This window comes from Marmota monax, unplaced genomic scaffold, assembly GCF_021218885.2.
Source record: "Marmota monax isolate L192 unplaced genomic scaffold, Marmota_monax_Labrador192_F-V1.1 WCK01_AAM20220418_F8-fsc00038, whole genome shotgun sequence".
NCBI lineage: Eukaryota > Metazoa > Chordata > Mammalia > Rodentia > Sciuridae > Marmota > Marmota monax.
In genome coordinates, this window is record NW_026692498.1 from 5,614,332 (window position 1) to 5,635,262 (window position 20,931).

General features: G+C 41.0%; 1 non-coding gene across 1 annotated transcript; it reads right to left on the reverse strand.

Annotated features, from left to right (window-relative positions):
* Nucleotides 1-3,125: 3,125 nt before the first annotated feature.
* On the reverse strand, nucleotides 3,126-3,231 carry LOC124093388 (U6 spliceosomal RNA). Its single transcript, XR_006851956.1, has one exon. It is a non-coding gene; the product is annotated as a U6 spliceosomal RNA (small nuclear RNA).
* Between the last annotated feature and the right edge of the window lie 17,700 nt (nucleotides 3,232-20,931).

Sequence of the window (20,931 nt, forward strand, 5' to 3'; positions counted from 1 at the left end):
AGGCATGGTGGTCTGCGCCTGTAGTCCCAGCTGAGGCCAAGGGGGAAAAATTACTGGAGTCCAGGAGGTCAAGAGCAGCCCAGGGAACAGTGAAACTCACATCTCAAATATATATATATATATATATATATTTTTTTTTTTTTCCTAAGTATTTTTTATGTTAAAAAAATGGACTTTTAGAAATTTTATTTTTCCATTTTTCACCAGAATATAAAAATACAAATGATTGTTATATGTTGACCTTGTATTCTGTTACTGTCCTAAATCCACTTATTTTAGTAGTTTTAAGATTCCTTGAATTTTCTATGTAAACAATCATGTTGTTAGTAAATAAAGAATTTTACTTCTTCCTTTCCAATCTGCATGTCTTTTATTTCTTTGTTATGCCTCAAATCTCTCCAGGACAATGTTGAATGGAAGCACTAAGAGTACATATCTTTTCTTTTTCCCATCTTAGGGGAAAATATTAAATACAAACATTCCTTTTATATCTAGTGTTCTGAGAGTTTTTGTTAAAAATGGGTAACTATCATAATTCCAAAAGACACATTCTTTTTTTTAAGAACACCTTTCTTTTCTTTTTTTTTAAAGAGAGAGAGAGAGAGAATTTTTTAATATTTATTTTTTAGTTCTTGGCGGACACAACATCTTTGTTTGTATGTGGTGCTGAGGATCGAACCCGGGCCGCACGCATGCCAGGCGAGCGCGCTACCACTTGAGCCACATCCCCAGCCCCAAAAGACACACTCTTAAATGACATATTCCTGAATGTTGAAATCTCCAAAGATCAAAATTCCTAATCTAAATCCCCAAACCACAATCTTAAAAGATTAAAACCCCAAATGTAGAAATCCCGAAAGAAATCCAGAAGACTGAAATTCTCATGAAAACAAAACAAAACAAAAGGCTCTAGAAAAGATGTGGAAAGCCCAGTTTTGGGGAAGGGATTGGTCATGTGATATGGCTTAAGTTTAAAAATGTGTCATCTGCCAGGTGCAATGCCGCATGCCTATAATCCCAGTGGCTTGGGAGGCTGAGGCAGGAGGATTACAAATTCAAAACCAGCTTCAGCAAAAAGTGAGCCACTAAATAACTCAGTGAGATTCTGTCTCTAAATAAAATACAAAACAGGGCTGGAGATGTAGCTCAGTGTTCCAGTGTCCCCAAGTTCAATACCCGGTACCAAACAAACAAACAAACAAAATAGACTCAGCAAATTGGCAAGGTCCTCGGCAACTTAGTGAGACCCTGTCACTGAACAAAATATAAAAAAGGCTGGGGATGTGGCTCAGTGGTTAAGCACTTCTAAGTTCAATACCCAGTACAAAAAAAAAAAAAAAAAGTCATTTGTTAGGAGCAGTGGCGCATGCCTGTATCCCAGCTACTTGGAAAGCTGAGGCAAGAGGATCTTGAGTTCAAGACGAGGCTGGAAAAGACAGTGAGACTGTCTCATTAAAAAAAAGAAAAGAAAGAAAGAAAAAAGAATTACAGGAATTTTTTTAATGAGTCAAACCTGCATTTACTTGAACAAGGCACTGAAGATGGGGCTGGGATTGTGACTCAGAGGTAGAGTGCTCACCTGGCATGCATGAGGCACTGGGTTCGATCCTCAGCACTACATAAAAATAATAAAAATAAAGGTATTATATTCAACTACAACTAAAAAATAAATATTTAAAAAATATTGTGTCCACCTATAACTAAAAAATGAATATTTTAAAAAATGCAGTGAAGTTACTGACTTAAAAGTAATTATGGGGCTGGGGATGTGGCTCAAGCGGTAGCACGCTCGCCTGGTGTGCCTGCGGCCCGGGTTCGATCCTCAGCACCACATACAAACAAAGATGTTGTGTCCGCCAAAAACTAAAATAAATAAATAAATATTTACAAAAAAAAAAAAAAAAAAAGTAATTATGTTATGGTAAGATAAGACACTTAGACAACAATGTTGCTGTTGCTGTCTGATCATCAGAACTGCTTCCAACAATCTGTGGTCTGTATATAAATACATGTCAATGGGATGTCCACCTACACAGAAGCAGGGCACAGAAGGTGGCAAAATTTAATAGGGGATACACATCAAAATCACATAAAATTTTTTTTTTCAGGAAGAGCAGCACCATGTAGAAAATGAATGTGAATATATTCTCCAAGGAAAGGTATGTCAAAAACCAAAAACAGCTGGGCACGGTAGCACGTGCCTGTAATCCCAGCAGCTCAGGAGGCTGAGGCAGGAGGATCACTCAAAGCCAGCCTCAGCAAAAGTGAGGCGCTAAGTGACTCAGTGAGATACAAAATAGGGCTGGAGATGTGGCTCAGGAGTTGAGTGCCCCTGAGTTCAATCCTGGGTACCAGAAAAAAAAAAAGAAAAAAGAAAAACATCACCATGCAAGACTTCTGAAGAGTTAATTATGCACTCTGGCCAACTCATATGGACTACCTCTGTGTAACTGCCCATAATCTATCCTGTAATATTTTTTTATGTGTCAAATTTTCTTTTCTGTTTTTCTATTTTTTTTCTTTTAAAGTTTTTTCCCACTATTTAAAATTGTCAGCATTTTTTTACAGTTCTCTACTATGCATTTCATCTTTTAAATTTTTTTTATTTATTCTAATTTGTTATACGTGACAGAAGAATGCATTTCAATTCACAGTACACATATAGAGCACAATTTTTCATGTCTCTAGTATGCGATTCATCTTTACATTATTTCTAATACTAAAGATGTGTAAAAAACTTTATAAGAGTTCTAATTTGTTTAATGCATTTTTTGCAAATTTAACTCCTTGAAAGTGCACTATTTAGACAATGATTTTATGTGAAAGCAATGTGAATTTATATAAAAATGTTGAAACTTCCTCAATAAATGAAGAGATACCCTTTTTATACATCTGAATTGTGAAAGATGAAATTTCTTGAGACCTCCGTTCTTTGGGCTACTGTATATATATGCAGTGGTGACCCACTGCAGTTTTTGATTCCTCTTCAACAAAAGACTAAGGCTGTCTACATAATTTTTTGGTATTTCAGATGGTTGCAGTTATACAGCTGGGCACATTCATTTACCAACCACAGTGGTATGTGTTCACACATTTCACTTTTGACATCTTTCTTTCATTTTTTTAAAAATATGGAATGCTTCAGAATATGCATGTCATCCTTGCATAGGGGCTGTGCTGATCTTCTCTGTATTATTCCAATTTTAGTATATGTGCTGCTGAAGTGAGTACGACATGTTTCTTTATGAATACAGTTTGTCCATATTGGTTATAACCATGTGACTGCTCAGTGTACCTGATGTTTATGCTTGCAAAAATGTATACTATCATTACCTATTTTTATTGTGTAAAGCAGCCTATGAAGTACTCTACTGGTTTTTATGTTTCTTAAATCCTCTTTTTTAAAAAATATAGATAAATGTATTTTAAAGATTTTAAATTTTTTTCCAGAATTATATTTTTGAGATTTTTATCTTTTGGGATTTCAGACTTAAGTGTTTGATCTTTTAGGATTCCAACATTTGGATCATGGAGTTTGGGGTTGTAGCCCAAACTTTCCTTTACATATGAGACAGGTAATTTTCCCCTTTTATTCTGTTAATGTCCTATATTACATCCAATGATTTTAAACAGATATCCAACTTTATGTTACTGGGTTGATCATTATCTTTTCTTATTGTTGGATTTTTTTTGCTGGGTCTGGAGTTTTCCATGTAGGAAGAGTTTTAAATTACAAATTCAGCTTCTTTAGCATTACAGGGATATTCAGAGTTTATATCTACTTGTGACATTGTTGGCAAGTTGTTTTTGAATAATTTGTTCATTTTATCCAAGTTCTCTACTTTGTTGTCATAAAGTTGTTCATACTCCATTAATACTTTAGTATCTAAAAATCTATGGTGATATCACTCACTTCTGATAATTGGTAATTCATATTTTCTTTCTGTTTTTACTCAATCTTGCTAGAGATTTATCAATTTTCATTTTTTTTCCAAGAATGAACTTTTGTCTTTAACTTTCTCTTTTCCTAATTTATTTATTTATTTATTTTTGCAAGTGGTTTTAATTATTTTACCACAATTTCCCCTTGTTTTTTACTATAATTTATTCTTGAGATATCCACATAACATTCACCTTTTTTTATTACATTATTATTACTTGGACTTCTTAGCCTCCAGAACTATGAAATAAACCTCTTTCCTTTATAGGTTACTCAGTTTCCTGTGTTCTATTATTATCATTATTATTACTTTATTTTGAAACAAATTCTCACTAAGTTGCTTAGGGCCTCACTAAATTGCTGAGGCTGGCCTTGAACTTGTGATCTTCCTGACTCAGACTCCCAAATCACTGTTATTACAGGTGTGCACTACCACACCTGGCCCTCAGGTGTTCTATTATAGCAACAGAAAACAAACTAAAACATTAAGCTAATGTTCCATCTGTGCTTGAAACAAATATTCATCCTGCAGTTATTAGGTGGAGATGTTTACTGTCAATTATATCACGATAGTTGAAAATACTGTTCAGATTTTCTATATTGTACTGCTTTTTGGTCTAATTGTTGTCTCAGTTACTGATTAGAGAGGTTTTGAAATATCTGGCTACAATTGTGCATCTGTTTTTCCCTTTAGTTTGTCATTTTTTGTAGCTTTGTTATTAGGATTGTATCTTTCTGTTTAATTGACCCTTTTCTAAATGTGTCTTTATCTCTGCTAATTTTCTTTATCTTAAAGTTTACTTGGTCTGATGTTCATATAGCCAACAAGAATTCTTATATATTCTATTTGCATGATACATTATTTTACTTTCTGTGTACATTAAAAGTGTTTCTTTTAGATATATAGTGAGTTTTGATTTCTGTATGTGTGGGAGGGGTACTAGGGATTGAACCCAGGGTGTCATATGTTGTAGACAAGTATTCTACCAATGAACCAGTCCTCCAGCCTGGATCTTGACTTTTTAATACTGTCTAATAATCCCTTTTAATGGGAGTATTAAATTGTAGGCTTTATATATATATATATATATATATTTTTTTTTTTTTTAAAGCAATCCTCTTTAGGCTCACACCCAGAAGTATTGCCTTTTTTTTTTTTTAAAGGAAGTTTATTGCTTTGCTAGCAAAGGAGAAGCACAGGGGACTCCTGTCCCAGAGGCTATGATTCTGCCCATCATCAGGAAGAGGGGGCTTTTTTTTTTTTTTTAATATTTTATTATTTTTTTTTATTTCTCGGCGGACACAACATCTTTGTTTGTATGTGGTGCTGAGGATCGAACCCGGGCCGCACGCATGCCAGGCGAGCGCGCTACCGCTTGAGCCACATCCCCAGCCCAGGCTTTATATTTAAAGGAAGTATTAACATGGTTGGGTTTAAGTCTACATTAGTTTGTTGGAGTTGTACTACAGATTCTTTGTGTCCCTCAAAATCTTTTTTTTTTTTTTTAATTTATATGCAGTGCTGAGAATCAAACCTAATGCCTCACCCATATAAGGCAAGCACTCTACCACTGAGCCACACAACCCCAGCCCTGTATCCCTCAAAATTCACATGAAAGAAACTTAATCTTCAATGCAACAGTGTTGGCAGGAGGGGCCTTCAGGAGGTTTCAGGTCGAGACTGCACTCACAGATGGATTAATGCCACTATATAGAGGAGTGGATGTGAGAGTGGATTCAACACTCTTGTCCTTCTCCTCCTTTGCCACGTGACAGCATGGAGTTCATTCTCTCTTGTACTTCTTTCTACCTTCTACCATGTGCAGACACAGTAAGGTCCTCACAAGCTGTGATGGCTTGATCTTGGACTTCTTAGCCTCCAGAACTATGAAATAAATTTCTGTTCTCTGTAAATTACTATGTCTTACAGGGCACAGTGGTGTACACCTATAATTCCAGTGACTCGTGAGGCTGAGGCAGGCAGATTGCACATTAAAAGCCAGTCTTAGCAACTCTGTGAGACCCTCAGCAACTTAACAAGACCCTGTCTCAAAATAAAAATTAAAAAGGGCTTGGGATGTAGCTCAGTGGTAATGCACCACTAGGTTCAACCTCCAGTACCACTCCACAAAATTAGTTTCAGGTAAGCACAAAACAAACAAAGACAGGTTGCATAACAAAGAACCATAGATGAGTGTCTTAAACAACAGAGATTAATATTCTTACAATTCTGGAGGCTAGAAATATGAGATCTGTTTGCAGGGTTAATTCCTTTTGAGGGTCCATAAGAAAAGGATCTAGGGGCTGGGGATGTGGCTCAAGCGGTAGCGCGCTCGCCTGGCATGCGTGCGGCCCAGGTTCGATCCTCAGCACCACATACAAACAAAGATGTTGTGTCCGCTGAAAATTAAAAAATAAATATTAAAATTCTCTCTATCTCTCTCTTAAAAAAAAAAAAAGAAAGGAAAAAAAAGGATCTAATCGAAAGTTCCTTTTTTGACCTATAAATTGCCATCTTTATATCCTCTTTCCTCTGTACATGTCTGTGTTTAAATTTTCTCTTTTCTTGAGAGCATCAGTCATTTGGATTTAGGGCTCACTTTAATAAGCTAATTTTAACTTAATACCTCTGTAAAGACTCCACCTCCAAACACAGTCACATTCCAAAGTACTGAAGGTTAGTTCTTTAACATACTTTTCTGTGTGTGTGCAGGCTGAGGACTGAACCCAGGGATTTGTGCAGGCTAAGCATGCACTCCACCTCCTGCACTACACACATTCTGAGGAGAGACAAATTTACCCCATAACAAAGTCTATCAGCTTGAGTTTTTTCTTTGTCCCATATGCTTTTTTCCTCTGTTGTTTCCTGACTTTGAGAAACTGAACTATAAACAATTTGTTTACATATAATTTGTTAGTTAACATATTATAAAATTACATATTGAATATATAAAATATAGAGTATAATTAGTATTACATTTGATTTCCTCTATTTGCTTTTTGGCTATACCACTTTTTATTATAGTTGCTCTAGAAATTATGATACATATCATTAATTTGCCAGTCTAACTGCAACTTGTTGGTGTTTCACAAATATAAAAATAACATATAATTTTATTTACTCCCCATTCTGTGCTATTTTATATATTTTACTCTTCCATATATCATGAACTGTATCTTACAATAGTAGTGGTTTTGCTGTAAACAGTCATTTGCCTCCTGTGAGAAAAGAGTAGAAAATAAAACTATTCTTTTGGGGCTGGAATTGTGGCTCAGTGGTAGAGCTCTTGTCTAGCATATGAGAGGCACTGGGTTCAGTTCTCAGCACTGCATACAAATAAGTGAATAAAATAAAGGCCCATCAACATCTAAAAATTAAAAAAAAAAAACTATAATTTTTATCCAGATAGTATCATTTCTGTGGCTCTTCATTACTTCCAGTAGATCCACTTTTCAAATTTCTTTCCAGCCTAAATAACTTCCTTTGTATATCTCATAGGGTGGGTCTGCTGAAAACAAATTTTCTTTTTAAGTTTTCTGAAAATGTATTTCTCTTTATCTTGAAAAATATTTTCATTGGACATAGAATTGTAGATTGAAATTCTTTTTCTGTCAGTACTTTGAAGGTGAGATTCCACTGTTCATGGCCCTTTCTTCTGCCAAGCCTTCTCCAATCTCCTTTCAAGTCCTCTCAATGGATTTTCATTTCAGATATTGCCCTTTTCAATACTGGAATTTTTCAGTTACTGTTCATAGTTTCAGTTTCTCTTCTGAGATTCCCTATAAGACCACCCTATTTTCCTTTAAGCCCTTAAACATATTTACAGTAGCTACTTTAAACAACCTTGTCCACTAATTTCAATATCTGGGAAATCTCAGGATATATTTCCATTGATTGCTTTTTTTTTTTTTCTTGATTAAGGGTCACATTTTCCTCTTTCCTTGAATAACTAGTAATTTTATTATTATAGCTGGAGTTGTCTAGATAATACTTTCTTTTAAAGAACATTGAGTTTTGCTCTGGTAGGCAATTCATGTCTAGTAATTCTCCTTGATTTTATTTTTAAGACTTTGTCTTAAGTCTATTCAAAATAACTCTCACATTATGGAAGGGGTTAGTGACCTCTGTAAAGAGCCAATTAGTAAATGATTTTCAGTTTCTCAGGCCATATGGTCTGCCACTATAGTGTATAAGCAGTCAGACAAAATGTAAGCAAATACACAGGCCTGAATTTGGCCCATGATGAGCCATATTTGGGCCAGCTCTAGTTTGACTGCCCCTGCTCTAGTCATGGTTTGTTTGATTCATTCATTCATTCATGCATTCATTCATTCATTCTCATACTACTGCAGTGCTGGAGATCAAACTCAGGGCCTTGCATTTGCTAAGCAATTGCTCTGAAACTGAGCTACACCCCCAGATCTTTTTAATTTTTATTTTAAGACAGGGTCTTGCTTAATCTGCCTGGTGTCCTCAAACTTGTGATCCTCTTCCTTAGCCTCTCAAGTAACTGGGATTACAGGTGTGTGCCACAGGGTTGAGCTATGGTGCCTGCTCCTATGATATGGACTTTCTGGTGTCCCAGCTCAATGTCAGGATTTAAATGAGGAATTTCCACTCTGGCTAAGACAGAACATAAATTCTCCCAGCACTGTGTGACCTTTAGTGTCTCTATGCTACTCTCAAATCCACAGCAGCAGCAATTCCCTGCCAGTCTCATAAAGCCTCTGCTTAGGACTCATCTCTCCAGGCCTTTGATTTGCAATTCCCACCTACTTCAGTAGCCCTCATTACTGAGCTCTGTCTTACCAACTCAACAGAACTGTTGTGTTCTTTGTGATCTCACCTCTGGACTATGGTCAGCAAATTGTCCCCAGGCAGAAGTTCAGGGCCACAATTAATGTGGGACTCCAGTTCTTTTCTTCTTTCAGTAATTAGTCCTGCCTGTTGTCGAAAATTAATAATAATTCCCCTGTATATTTCACCCGGTTTTATAGTGTTTACAGTGCAAGGGCTGTGACATGGTCAGGAGCAGATGTCCTAAAAGTCAACAATTAAAAAAACTTGTTTTTCAGCTGGGCGTGGTGGAACACACCTGTAATCCCAGCAACTCAGGAGGCTGAGATAGGACTGCAAGTTCAAGTTATCAGCAACTTAGGGAGTAAAACCCTAAATAAATAAATACATAAAAAGGGCTACAAATGTGGTTCAGTAGTTAAGCCCCTGGGTTCAATCCCTGGTACCAAAAATGAAAAAAGTAAAACAAAAACAAAGAGTTTTTCTTTTTTTTCATTTTCTGCCCATCATAAAGGAAGCAATAAAACCCTAGCTGCAAATGAACATACACAGCAGTCTGCATCTTAGTTTCTAAATATCTTTTCCCACTTAAAGAAACTAGGGATCTTTGGATGAAAGACTGACATGGGTCAAGAAAAATATAAGGTATATTATGCTGTGATAGAAAGCAACAAAGTGCTCAAAGATTAACAGGAACATGACAAAAAGACCTAAGGCCAGCTTAAAGGAGCCCTTATTGGCCAGGTATAAGAAAATTTGACCATCAAAAAGAATAATGAGGGCTGGGGTTGCGACTCAGCAGTAGAGTGTTCACCTAGCACGTGCAAGGCCCTGAGTTAGATCCTCAGCACCACACAAAAATAAATAAATAAAGGTATTGTGTTCAACTACAACTAAAAAATAAATATTAAAAAGAAAAAGAGGGGCTGGCGTTGTGGCTCAGCAGTAGAGCACTTGCTTAGCATGTGCAAGGCCCTGGGTTTGATCCTCAGCACCACATAAAAATAAATAAAGAGAATAAAGGTATTGGGTCCAACTACAACTAAAAAATAAATGTTTTTTAATAAAAAGAAGGACTGGGGTTGTGGCTCAGCAGTAGAGCACTCGCCTAGCATGTGCAAGGCCCTGGGTTAGATCCTCAGCACCACATAACAATAAATAAACAAAATAAAGGTATTGTGTACAACTAAAAAATAAATATTAAAAAAAAGAAAAGAAAAAGAATGAGCTGGGTAACCACATGTGTAATCCCAGCAATCTGAGAAGCTGAGGAAGAAGGATCTCAAGATAGAGGCCAAACTCAACTATTTAGCAAGATGCAGACTCAAAACAGAATAAAAAACAGAGATGTAGCTCAGTGACAGAGCACCCCTGGTTCAGTTCTCAGCAAAACACACACACACACACACACACAAACACACACACACAATGATTGCAGTGACATGGCACACTGAACAAAAACAGAACAGATGACTCTTATAGTAATACTGAAAAAGAGGGCAAGGGAAAATTCTTTTTTTACTGAATAATAACATCTTATTATATTAAATGCATAATGAAATTATGACTTATTTCCTCTCCCCACCCCTTTCTTTCTTTCTTTTGGTACTGAGGAATTAACCCAGGGGTGCTTTACCACTGAGCCACATCCACAGCCCTTTTTAAAATTCTTTTGAGACAGGTTCTCACTGAATTGCTGAGGGGAAAGAATGACATAATTTTTTAAAAATATTTTTTAGTTGTCAATGGACCTTTCTTTTATTTATTTTTATGTGGTGCTGAGAATTGAACCCAGTGCCTCACATATGCTAGGCAAGCGATCTACCTCTGAGCCATAATCCCAGCCCCAAGAATGACAAAATTTAAACAATACAACGAAGTAAATAATTTATGTAAATACTATCATTTGATGCTAAAATCAGTGGTTGAAGCACTGGAGTTATAGCTCAGTGGTAGAAGACTTGCCTAGCATGCATGAAATCCCGGGTTCCATTCCTAACACTGGAAAAATAAATAAATAAATAAATAGAAATAAAGTTGATGGTTGATAGATTGTTGGGGAACAGGATATTCACATGGTCTCAAACTACCATCCAACAAATTACTAAATATTACGAGGGAACAGGAGTCCCTTGAAAATGAAGAGTTCTCATAGACACAATCCTTTTTGTTTTTAAACATAATGCCATCTTTTCTTAGCTTTTACCTTTATTTTATTTATTTGTGGTGCCGAGAATCAAACCCAGTCCCTCACACATGCTAGGCAAGTGCTCTACCACTGAGCTACAACCCCAATCCCCACAAACACAATCTTTTTTTTTTTTAAAGAGAGAGAATTTTTAATATTTATTATTTTTTAGTTTTCGGCGGACACAACATCTTTGTTTGTATGTGGTGCTGAGGATTGAACCTGGGCCGGCCGCACGCATGCCAGGCGAGCGCGCTTCCGCTTGAGCCACATCCCCAGCCCCACAAACACAATCTTAACTCAGTAGTTAAAATTAATATCACTAACAATAGCATAAAGCAACATTCTCTGACTAAAATAATGCAACAAAGGGAAGAACCTGTTATATTCTATTCCTATGAGGTATTGTAGGCAAAAAGGCTCAACCTTATTTACCCATTAGGAAACATTCAGACGAACACAAATTGAGAGATAATCTATAAAACAACTAGTTGGAGTCTTAAAAATGTCAACACCATGGAAAACAAAGACGCAGGGAGTCCAGGGGTTTTGTTGTTGTTTGTTTGTTTTGTGGTGCTAGTGATCAAACCCAGGGACAGGACAATCAAAATAATTTGAGATCTCTGATTGGATTCTGAATCAAAGTTTTAAAAAAAGCTGCAATGTAAAATTAAGGGCCATTTAGAGAAACACAATTTTGTTCTACAGTCTGGATAATAAAATTGTATCACACGTGTCATCACAGTGACTCCGGAGGCTGGAGCTGAACGATTGGAAATTCGGGGACAGACTCAGCAACTTACGGAGACCATGTCTTAAAATAAAAAATAAGCAGGGCTGGGGATGTAGCTCAGTGGAACAGCACTTGCGTACTATGTGTGAGGCCCTGAGTTCTATCCCCAGCATTTTTTAAAAATTAAAATAATAGGGCTGGGGATGTGGCATGCGTGCGGCCCGGGTTCAATCCTCAGCACCACATACAAACAAAGATGTCGTGTCCGCCGAAAACTAAAAAACAAATATTAAAAAAAAAATTATCTCTCTCTCTTTAAAAAATAAATAAATAAATAAATAAATAAACAAACAAATAAATAGGACTGGTCATGTAGCTCAGTGGTAGAGCGCCTCTAGGTTCAATTACCACTATTGCAAAAATTAAATTAATGAAATAACTTTAAAAATGCATCATTATGTCTTGGTGGCTATGGAAAATAGTTTGTCAGTTCCTTAAAAAATTCAACAGAATTACCATATAGTCTAGCAATTCCACTCTTAGGGAAGCACCCAGATGAACTGAAAGCAGGCACCCAAAAAGATGTAAATCTATGTTTAAAGCAGCATTATTCACAACAGCCAAAGGTTAAAACAATCCAAATGTCTATCAACATATGAATGCATTAAATGTGTTATGTCCACAAAGAGAATATTACTCAGTATTAAAAAGGAATGAAATTCTGATACATGGTACAACCTGGGTGCACCTTGAAAACACTATACTAAGTGAAATAAGCCACACACAAAAAGCACAAGTAAGGTCTGCTTTCAATTACATTAAGTAGATGAAGAGGCAAATTCACAGACAGGAAGTAGAATAAAGGCTGCTGGGAAAAAAACGGGCAGCTATTATTTAATTTGTAGTTTCTCTTTGTGATGATGAAAAAATTCTAGAAACAAATAGTAACATTGGTTGCATAATATTGTGAATATACTTCATGCACAATTGGTAAAAAAAAAAATTGGCAAAACTGTAGATTTTGTATTATGTTTATTTTACCAGAATTCTCTTTATTTTAAAAGGATATTCTGGGTAGGTAGGACAATGTTCTTATTACTAGGAGATATGGGTCAAAATATTTAGGAAGGAAGTGTCTTAATGCTTGTAACTCACTTTCAGTGGGTCCAGAAAAAGAGAAAAGAAAGAAATGTGCAATAACAACAACATGTAGGGTATAAGTTTCACAGGACTAGTCTTTGAACCTCTCTGTAGATCAGAAATTCCTCAAAAAAAAAAAAAAAAAAAAGAAGTGTCCTATAAATACTTTTTGGATGGAGAGATCAATGCTGAATCAGCTATAGAGAGAAGCATACAAAAAGTGAAGAGGTGGGAAAAGTGTTTTCAAGGAGTGATAGGTGGTCTAGTTTGATCAAAGTAGGAGACAGATATGAACTGAGTCGTCCTGGGAGTTAAAGACAAGAAAGGCAGGGCAGGCTAGGCCCAGATTGGGAAAGGCCCTCATCGAAAGCAGCCTGTAGTACACCTGAAGGTTTAGGAGCAATTGGTGAAGTCAAGTAATACTGCCGAAAGATTAATCCAGCATGACACTATTACAGCAGGGCAGCCCTGGAACAGGGACTGGGGTAAGGTGAGGAGTGGGGACAAAGGCCCTGGAGAATCTGATGACTGATTAAGGTGGAAAGTGAGTTATCACCTGGAGGTTCACTCCTGGTTGTAAGGGACAGAGGAACAGAAGAGTCAGCAGGAGGGCCTGTTAGGAGCTCCAGAGTGGAAGGAAAGAGAATGAGTTTGGTCCTCTCCTAGCCTTCTTGCAAATGAATCCTTCATAGTCCCTCAGACTCCAAAAGCGCTCCAACCAGCAACAGAATTCTCCTTCCAAGGACAGCTTCTCATTCAGACCAGCCTCACCGGGCCCCACAAGCCACTCCCAGACCATGAAGCCCACAGATAATCAACCTCCTGATGCCTTCAGTTCTGTGATTGGTGTCCTTTCAACCTAGTTCCTTCCTACTTCACCTTCACGTGATTCCTACTCTTCCTTCCTCACCCTCCTCTCTTACTGAGTCCTTTCTCCTTTATAAAAGGAGAGGAATCAGAGAATCTGCCCAGGCACACAAGTCCTGTAGTGTGCAAGCCCACCTGGACACTCCTAGGAGGCGGAGGTGCAGAAGCCAGGCAAGGGCCTATGCCCCTGTAGTCAGCAGAGGTAGCTGGCCCTGCCTAGAGGGAAGGAGGGAGGGAGAGAGGGAAGAAATGACTGAACAGGGCTGAGGTGAAATGTGAGGCTGGAACAGGATGGTGGGGTGAGCCAGTGAGGACTGTGGGCAGACTGTGCTCATAACCTAAGAACTCGGATCTCATACAGAAAAGCCTTGCTCTGGGCCAGCTCCACGCACCACACAGTAGGCTCAGCAGTACCTGGGTGGAAGAATCTCCACTTATCAGCTCAGGCATCCCACGAACCCCAAAATAAATCCATCTGTTGCAATCAAACTTCTTATTTGCCCACAAGGCACTCAGCCTCACTCCCAATGTCCCATTTTTGTGCTGAAGACAGCTTCAGGTCAGCAGCAATGTGGACCTTCTGAGGAGGCAGAGTTCAGTTCAGCTTTGGGATGATAAGATCATTAGACTGTGGACAGAGCTATAGGAGGCATCTAGCTGAGCCACCAATGAAGGGAAGGGTGTAGAGAAGGTCTCCTGAGGACCAATGCTGGCAGGAGTCAGTCCATCCAACTGAGATATGCTGCCTGGGGAGACGGTCAGCTGCTGTCCCAGGGCAAAACTGCCTACTAGCAAGCCTCTGCAGGCCAAACAAAGATTAACCACATGGGACGTATATAATCAGATCCCTCTTCACTCCAGCCTCCTTCACCCAAACCTACCTCCACAGCTATCTCTGGCTTGAGTTAGGACAGCAGACAGAACCTACTTTAGCCTCAGCTTGCACCTCCTTGTGCCCTTCCTGCCACCTCCCCACCTAAACCTCGTGACTCACTGAGATCTGCCAGGAGTGCCAGTGGTGTGGGGTGTGGCATTATCACCCAGGCCAATCTCAAACCAGGCAGGTTCTTGATAACTTCCCTCCCCATGCAGTAGGGGAAGAGCTTTCCTACTCTGGGTCCTTTAGGCCAGACTCAGAATCCCCTCAAGCATCCCAGCTATCCAGGGTGCCTATATGGGAAAAAACAAACCTTGCAAAGCCAAGAGAAGGAGCACCAGCTCACAGATGAGATCTACCACCATGAGAACAAGTGCCTTCTAGCAAGGGCTTAGTAAGGCTCCTCCTTGCCAAGCATGGTGCTACATACCTGTAATCCTAGCAACGTGGGATGCTGAGGCAGGAGGATTATAAATTTGAGGCCAACCTCAGTAATTTAGCGAGGCCCTAAGAACTTAGTGAGACCCTGTCTTAAAATACAAAATAGAAAAGGCTGGAGATGTAGCTCAATGGTAAAATGCCTCTGGTTCAATCCCCAAGATCAAAAAAAGAGAGAGAGAATGAGACCTCTTAATCTGTCTCATGACAAAGAGATGCTGAGCTGGGCTACAAAGCTGAGGAAAATAGACTTGATACTTTTGGTTGAAACAAGGAAGAAGGAAGGTGTCGGTCCAGTTTCAGGGAGACAAGGACCATGGCCTCCCCAGTGGGAAGAGGGCATCCTCTCAGCAATAACAGAGGCTTTAGATCACTGGTCCCAATGCCATCATTTAGCACCTTTGACTTATAACCTAAGAACTCATATAGAAGAGTAAGTCATATAATCAAGTGTGGTGGCACACATCTATAATCCTAGCTACTCAGGAGGCTGAGGCAAGAGAATGATAAGTTGAAGGCCAGTCTGGGCAACTTAGTGAGGTTCTTTCTCAAAATAAAAAATAAAAAGGATTGGCTCAGTGGTGAAGCACCTCTGGGTTCAACCCCCAATATTACACCAAAAAGTAAAAGTCATATTACGAGACTGTCTGATGTTGCTGAGATCAAATGAGATCCTATATAAGTGACAGTGCTTTGTAAATGTAAAGGACCATCATGTCCCTATAGCCAGCTGACAAGGCATCTGTGGTGGACACTGAGCTGTCATGACTTCCTCTCAAGCACCAGGCCTGGAGTTACTATGCTTTCCATGACTTTTATCTGCAAAGAAATCATAACATGGCCTGCAGGAACTCACCTACAGCCAGTGGAGTGGGAGCAAACTGCAGAGGCAGGATGAATAGCAGAGCAGGGCTCTGAGTATGAGCAAAGGCTGTCACAAGGAGGATACAAATTCACCTTGGCTCCTGTCTCCAGAAAAAGGAGCACTTTGGGCCTCTTAGAGTCCTGCGCCATCCCATATCTAGAGCAAAAAAAAAAAAAAAAAAAGTGGTCAGTTGTGCTTAACCCCCTATCTGGTTGTACCTACTTACTCTCCCCCTATCTGCTGAGCCACACAGGATTCCTGGGTGATTAAGGCCTTTAATGAGTTAAATAGGCCCTGTCCTTGAATCAATTCCCTGTCAATCTTCTCAACTTGTGCCCTCAAGAGACACCTCCATCTAAGTCCTGAGGTAGGCCTCGTCCCTGTGGGTCACTGGGTATCTGTCTCTGAGGGATTTACTGTAGTGGTAGCTTCTGGGAAGGACTGAAGACAAGGCCCCAGAAATCAGCCTGAAGATGGAGTTGCTAAAGCCAACTTTGTTCCTTTGCAGCACCTGCAGGCCTTAGTAATCTGCTGGCATGGTGGTCCTAGTTTCCCACTAGCAGGTGGGTCACCGATAGGAGAGAAAGTGAGCCATAGAAAAACAGAGCCAAAGATGGGCACAAGAGCCAAAGGAATATCTGAACTGGTCCTCAAGACCGCTGCATGATCCTAGGCCCTGCTTCCTCTCCTTCCAACTCCTCACCTCAGTTCCAGGAAAAGAGGCTCACAGACCTTCCTGTCTCTTTGAAACCTTGTCCACTGGGCTCTCAGTGGGCTGGTATTATACTAAACATGACAAAAATCAGGCCCTTGCTCTATAATCATTAGCCCATTTGAATTCTTCCCTTACTGGAGTGGCTGTAAGAGGAATGTAAGTCTAATTAGAGGCCCAGGGTAATACCAACACTCCAGTCTGGTCCTCTCTATAGGAAACTCACAGCCTCTATAAATTCATTGTTACGTGCTATGTGCCAACCACATGTCAAGCAGTGGTAAAACACTGACCAAAACCTAACCCCTACCTTCTAGTCAGGGCTACAGACATTTCTCCTCTGTGTGCCTCAAAGCTGTGGGAAGGGTGTGCAGAATATCTCTTCCCTACTTCTTGGTTTGTGCACACTTTCCACATGCTTTAGGAGGCTCACACGCAGCAGAAGTCTCTGGTCTCTAAGTCTCCATAGCATGGTTACCTGTATCCCACCTCCCTTATTTATTTATTCAATTTTGTACCAGGGATTGAACCCAGGGGTTTTTAACCATTGAGCCACATTCTCAGCCCTTTTTATGTTTTATTTTGCGACAAGTTCTTGGTAAATTGCTTAGGGCCTCGCTAAGTTGCTGAGGCTGGCTTTGAACTTGCAATCCTCCTGCTTCAGCCTCCCAAATCACTGAGATTACTGGCGTGCACTATTGCGCCCGGCTACCTGTACCTCTCTTATGATACATCACTTTCAACTTCAATTATGTGTGTCTGTACACATAACAGATTTCCCCCACAAGAACTTATGTTTCTTGAGGGCAAAGATTTTCTTATACATCATTGTATCCCTCAGAGTACCCCCTGAATAGTGCCAGGTACATAATAAGTGCTCAAAAAGTGCCCAGGAAATAGTTTGCTTCATAACATGTAAGTGCTCATATGCTCTACAAATCTTAAGGAAGGAAAGAATCTTCCCCACTATGTGTTGTTGGGCCTTGTGTCCTCCCTAGATACTATGTGGTGTGGTAATGATAAAAACTAGATTACCACTGAAGGAGCAGATACACTGGCCTTGAACATCCAAACGTGGGTAAAGAAGACTCTAGCTTCCCCCACCAGAATCAGCCCATAAAACCATCCTGCCTAGAAGAATGGATTTGCCCAGAAATAAGAAAACGACTTCAGAAATTAGGAAAAGAGCTAGTGGATGCTTTAAGAATATTAGAAATCCGAGACTTGGGATAATGCTTACTATCTGCAAATGCTGGATAAAAAAAAAGGCATGTGCATTATCTAGTTTAATCCTTCAAAACCAGAGGTGCTACTGTCATGATCCCCTGTTACACACATGTCCTCATGAGTCTCAAGAGGTGTAACAGCAACCAAGCACAAGTTTCTCTGACTCCTCGTCCCAAGGTGAGATCCTTTCTCAAACCAACCTAGTTCCCTTTCTTCTTGCACGTGATGCTCAGTGAGGAGCAATGAACCCACCATGGGGTAAAGTATCGCCCACTAGAAGACACCCTGGGGTTCATCTGTTTCAAGCCCTTATTTTACAGAGGTGAACCTGGGCTCGGCAAGATAAAGGAGTTTTCTTTCCTCTGGGCCACACAGCGCCAGGGGCTGCTCTGCGAGAGCATCGCAATGGATCTGAGGATTTCGGTCCAAGTCCAATTTTACCTGCCGGGAGGCGGGTAACGCGGGAGTGGCACTGAAACCCAGAGGGGCTGGGAGTCCCGCGACCACCCACCACAGAGAGGGTTCCAGCCCCAGGCGCCTTGGACGCCTGCCGGACGCTACCTCCACGTGCGCACGCGGCGCGAGCCACCCCCGCCGGCCGCCCGCGCCCGGGCCCGCGCTTCAGGAGTACCTGCCGTCGGCGCGCAGGCCCTCGGAAGGAGGTGACCAGCCCTGGCGCTGGGGCAGTTGCGCTGCGCCGGCGCGAGCCAAGCCCGACGCGGACAGACCCAAGCCCCTGCACCTCAGAACGCCGAGGCCCCAGGAGCCCGCGGACGCCAGGACGCCCGGACGAATACGGGAGGGATGGTTCCGGAAAGCAGGGCAGGACTGGCCTCGCTCCCTCAAGCGCCCCACTATGCCCATCAATGGTCTGCAGACCGGTCCTAGCTCCAGTGCACCTTCGCAGGAGCAACACCCTACCCCAACTCAGACTTGCGCGGCCCGGACTCCAGGGACGAGGTTCCCATGGAAACTAGAAGACGCTCTTTGCGCCTGCGCGGGAGCGCTAGGCACGCTGGGAAATGTGGTTTCCACGGCCGCCCGGGGATCGGAGGAATGGACGCAAGGTGGCGACCGAGCGTTGCGGTTCTGTTGAGCCTGGCTCCCAGGACTGACCCCGGCCGCGGCCGCCGCAGGACAGGCCTTGAAGGTAGTTTCTCGCGCAGTCGGGCTCTGAGGAGTCTAGGGTGCGGGGTAAAGGGGAGGACGCACGGTCTCCTGAACGCCTTTGATTTTGCAGTTTGAAGATGGGGCTCCCCTGGTGCTGGGTGGAGGAGCGGCCGCGTCGAACGTCCCGCCCCAGCCCAGGGCCTGGCAGGGCTGGACTGACGGAGAAGGTTTTGAAGGTGGAGCTGGCCCAGGATGGACCGGCTGTCCAGGCACCCCAGCTCCTCGTTGCCGCGGGGCTCTTGGGGCTGGGCATCGGGTAGTACCCCAGCACTGGCCGCCCTAGGGCGGACCTTGGGCAGAACTGTGAGTCGGTGAGTTGACTGTCCAGCCTCCACTCCAGAGTTAGGTCCTGGGATGAGAATCTAGAAACCTGCATCTGATTCAGGCTCCGTTTTTGATTCAGTGTTTAACTCCTCTAAGTCCAGAAACGGTGTTATAAGGCCCTCCGTTTTTTCCTCTGGGATTGTTGCGTGGTGATGACATGGCTGTGTAGGCTGCACGGCTCTCTAAGGACATAAACAGACTTTCCCATTCACTGTAAATTGGTGCAACTTCTTGGAAAGATATTAAATGATGACTCACAAAATTTAAAATGTGCATAACCTTTGCTTTAGCAATTCTAGAAATCCATAGTACAGATTTAGTGGCTAAGTATGTGGAAAGATGTATATACAGGAGTGATTAATGAGACATTGCTTGAAATGGGATTAAAAAGTGTTCATCCATAAATAACCGCCTAAATAAATGATGAATTCCATAAAATGGAATATTTGTGGTGATTTTTAAAATGAGGCAAATCTTTATGTGCCAGCGTGGAACTTGTAATACAAAAAAAAAAAAAAATTCTAAGTGCAAAATAGTATGTTAGTATGCTGTCTTGTTTTAAAAGAATATACATACTCATGTATTTGATGGCATAAGCATGGATTGTCTTCGGAGGGCCTCAGAAGCTGTAACAGCTGTTGCCTATAGAGATAGAAGTGAGGGACCAGAGGACATGGTCAGAGCCTTTACATTTTATATCCTTCTTAACTATTTTTTTCCTTCTTCTTTTTCTTAGCAATTTGTGTGAGCTTTATATATGCATATTGTTCTTAATTATTTGTATTTTAGTGCAAATAGTTTCCCCTCCAGTCTGTTTCCCAAATGCCAAATTTTACTTAAAAGTCTCGGATTCTAGTGTGTGTTGGGGGCACTGTGCAGTTCATTGAACCCCACTTTTTGATGTGCCCAGGTTGCAGAAGGCTGAGCCTGGCATTGGCTTTTGTCCTGACACTGTAGCGCTACCCATCTGCAACCCCAGGCTAAGACTACTGAAAGAGCAATCTGGTGATACTACTGGTTGAGTGCAGGAAGGTGGGCAGCCCCAGTGTTTGCTCAGCCAGATGGATCATGAATGGAAACTAGCTTATCCACCTTGTGACCTGAGGCATGCCACCCAGACAGGTGCAAATGATTCCTCTTCTGTAGAGCACACAGAGACTGAATTCTAGCTATGGGTAAATGGCATTCATTGTTAACAAAAATCTAGTGGGGAGGGGTTCTTAGAGCTAAAAGTCTAATCCCTTTGTTTTACAGAAAGAAGCAGAGACTTAAGGTGAAATAACTTGGAATTGTGAAGCCAGAGCTGGAGTCCAAGTCTCCTGCCCCACAGTGCTTTAGGGTTAGAGTAGTCTGGGCATCCCCCAGGGGCTGGGAGATTCATTTGTAAAGCTTGGTACATGGTCTCAATGAGTGTGATGATGTTCATTGCCAGCTCCTATCTCTGAGCCCTGGTTTGAACAAAGGAATTGAGTACTACCTCCTTCCCCCAACACTGTAGTATATCGTGGGGCACCTGAGAGAATGATCTTGGGAAGAGACAAAAATGACCAAGATGGAAGCATTGACTCTTCTTAAACAGTAAAAGAACCTCTAGGCAGAAGGAGTAGGGTCACCAAACATCCTTCTCTGGCATTTATTAGTTGGCTTGGAAA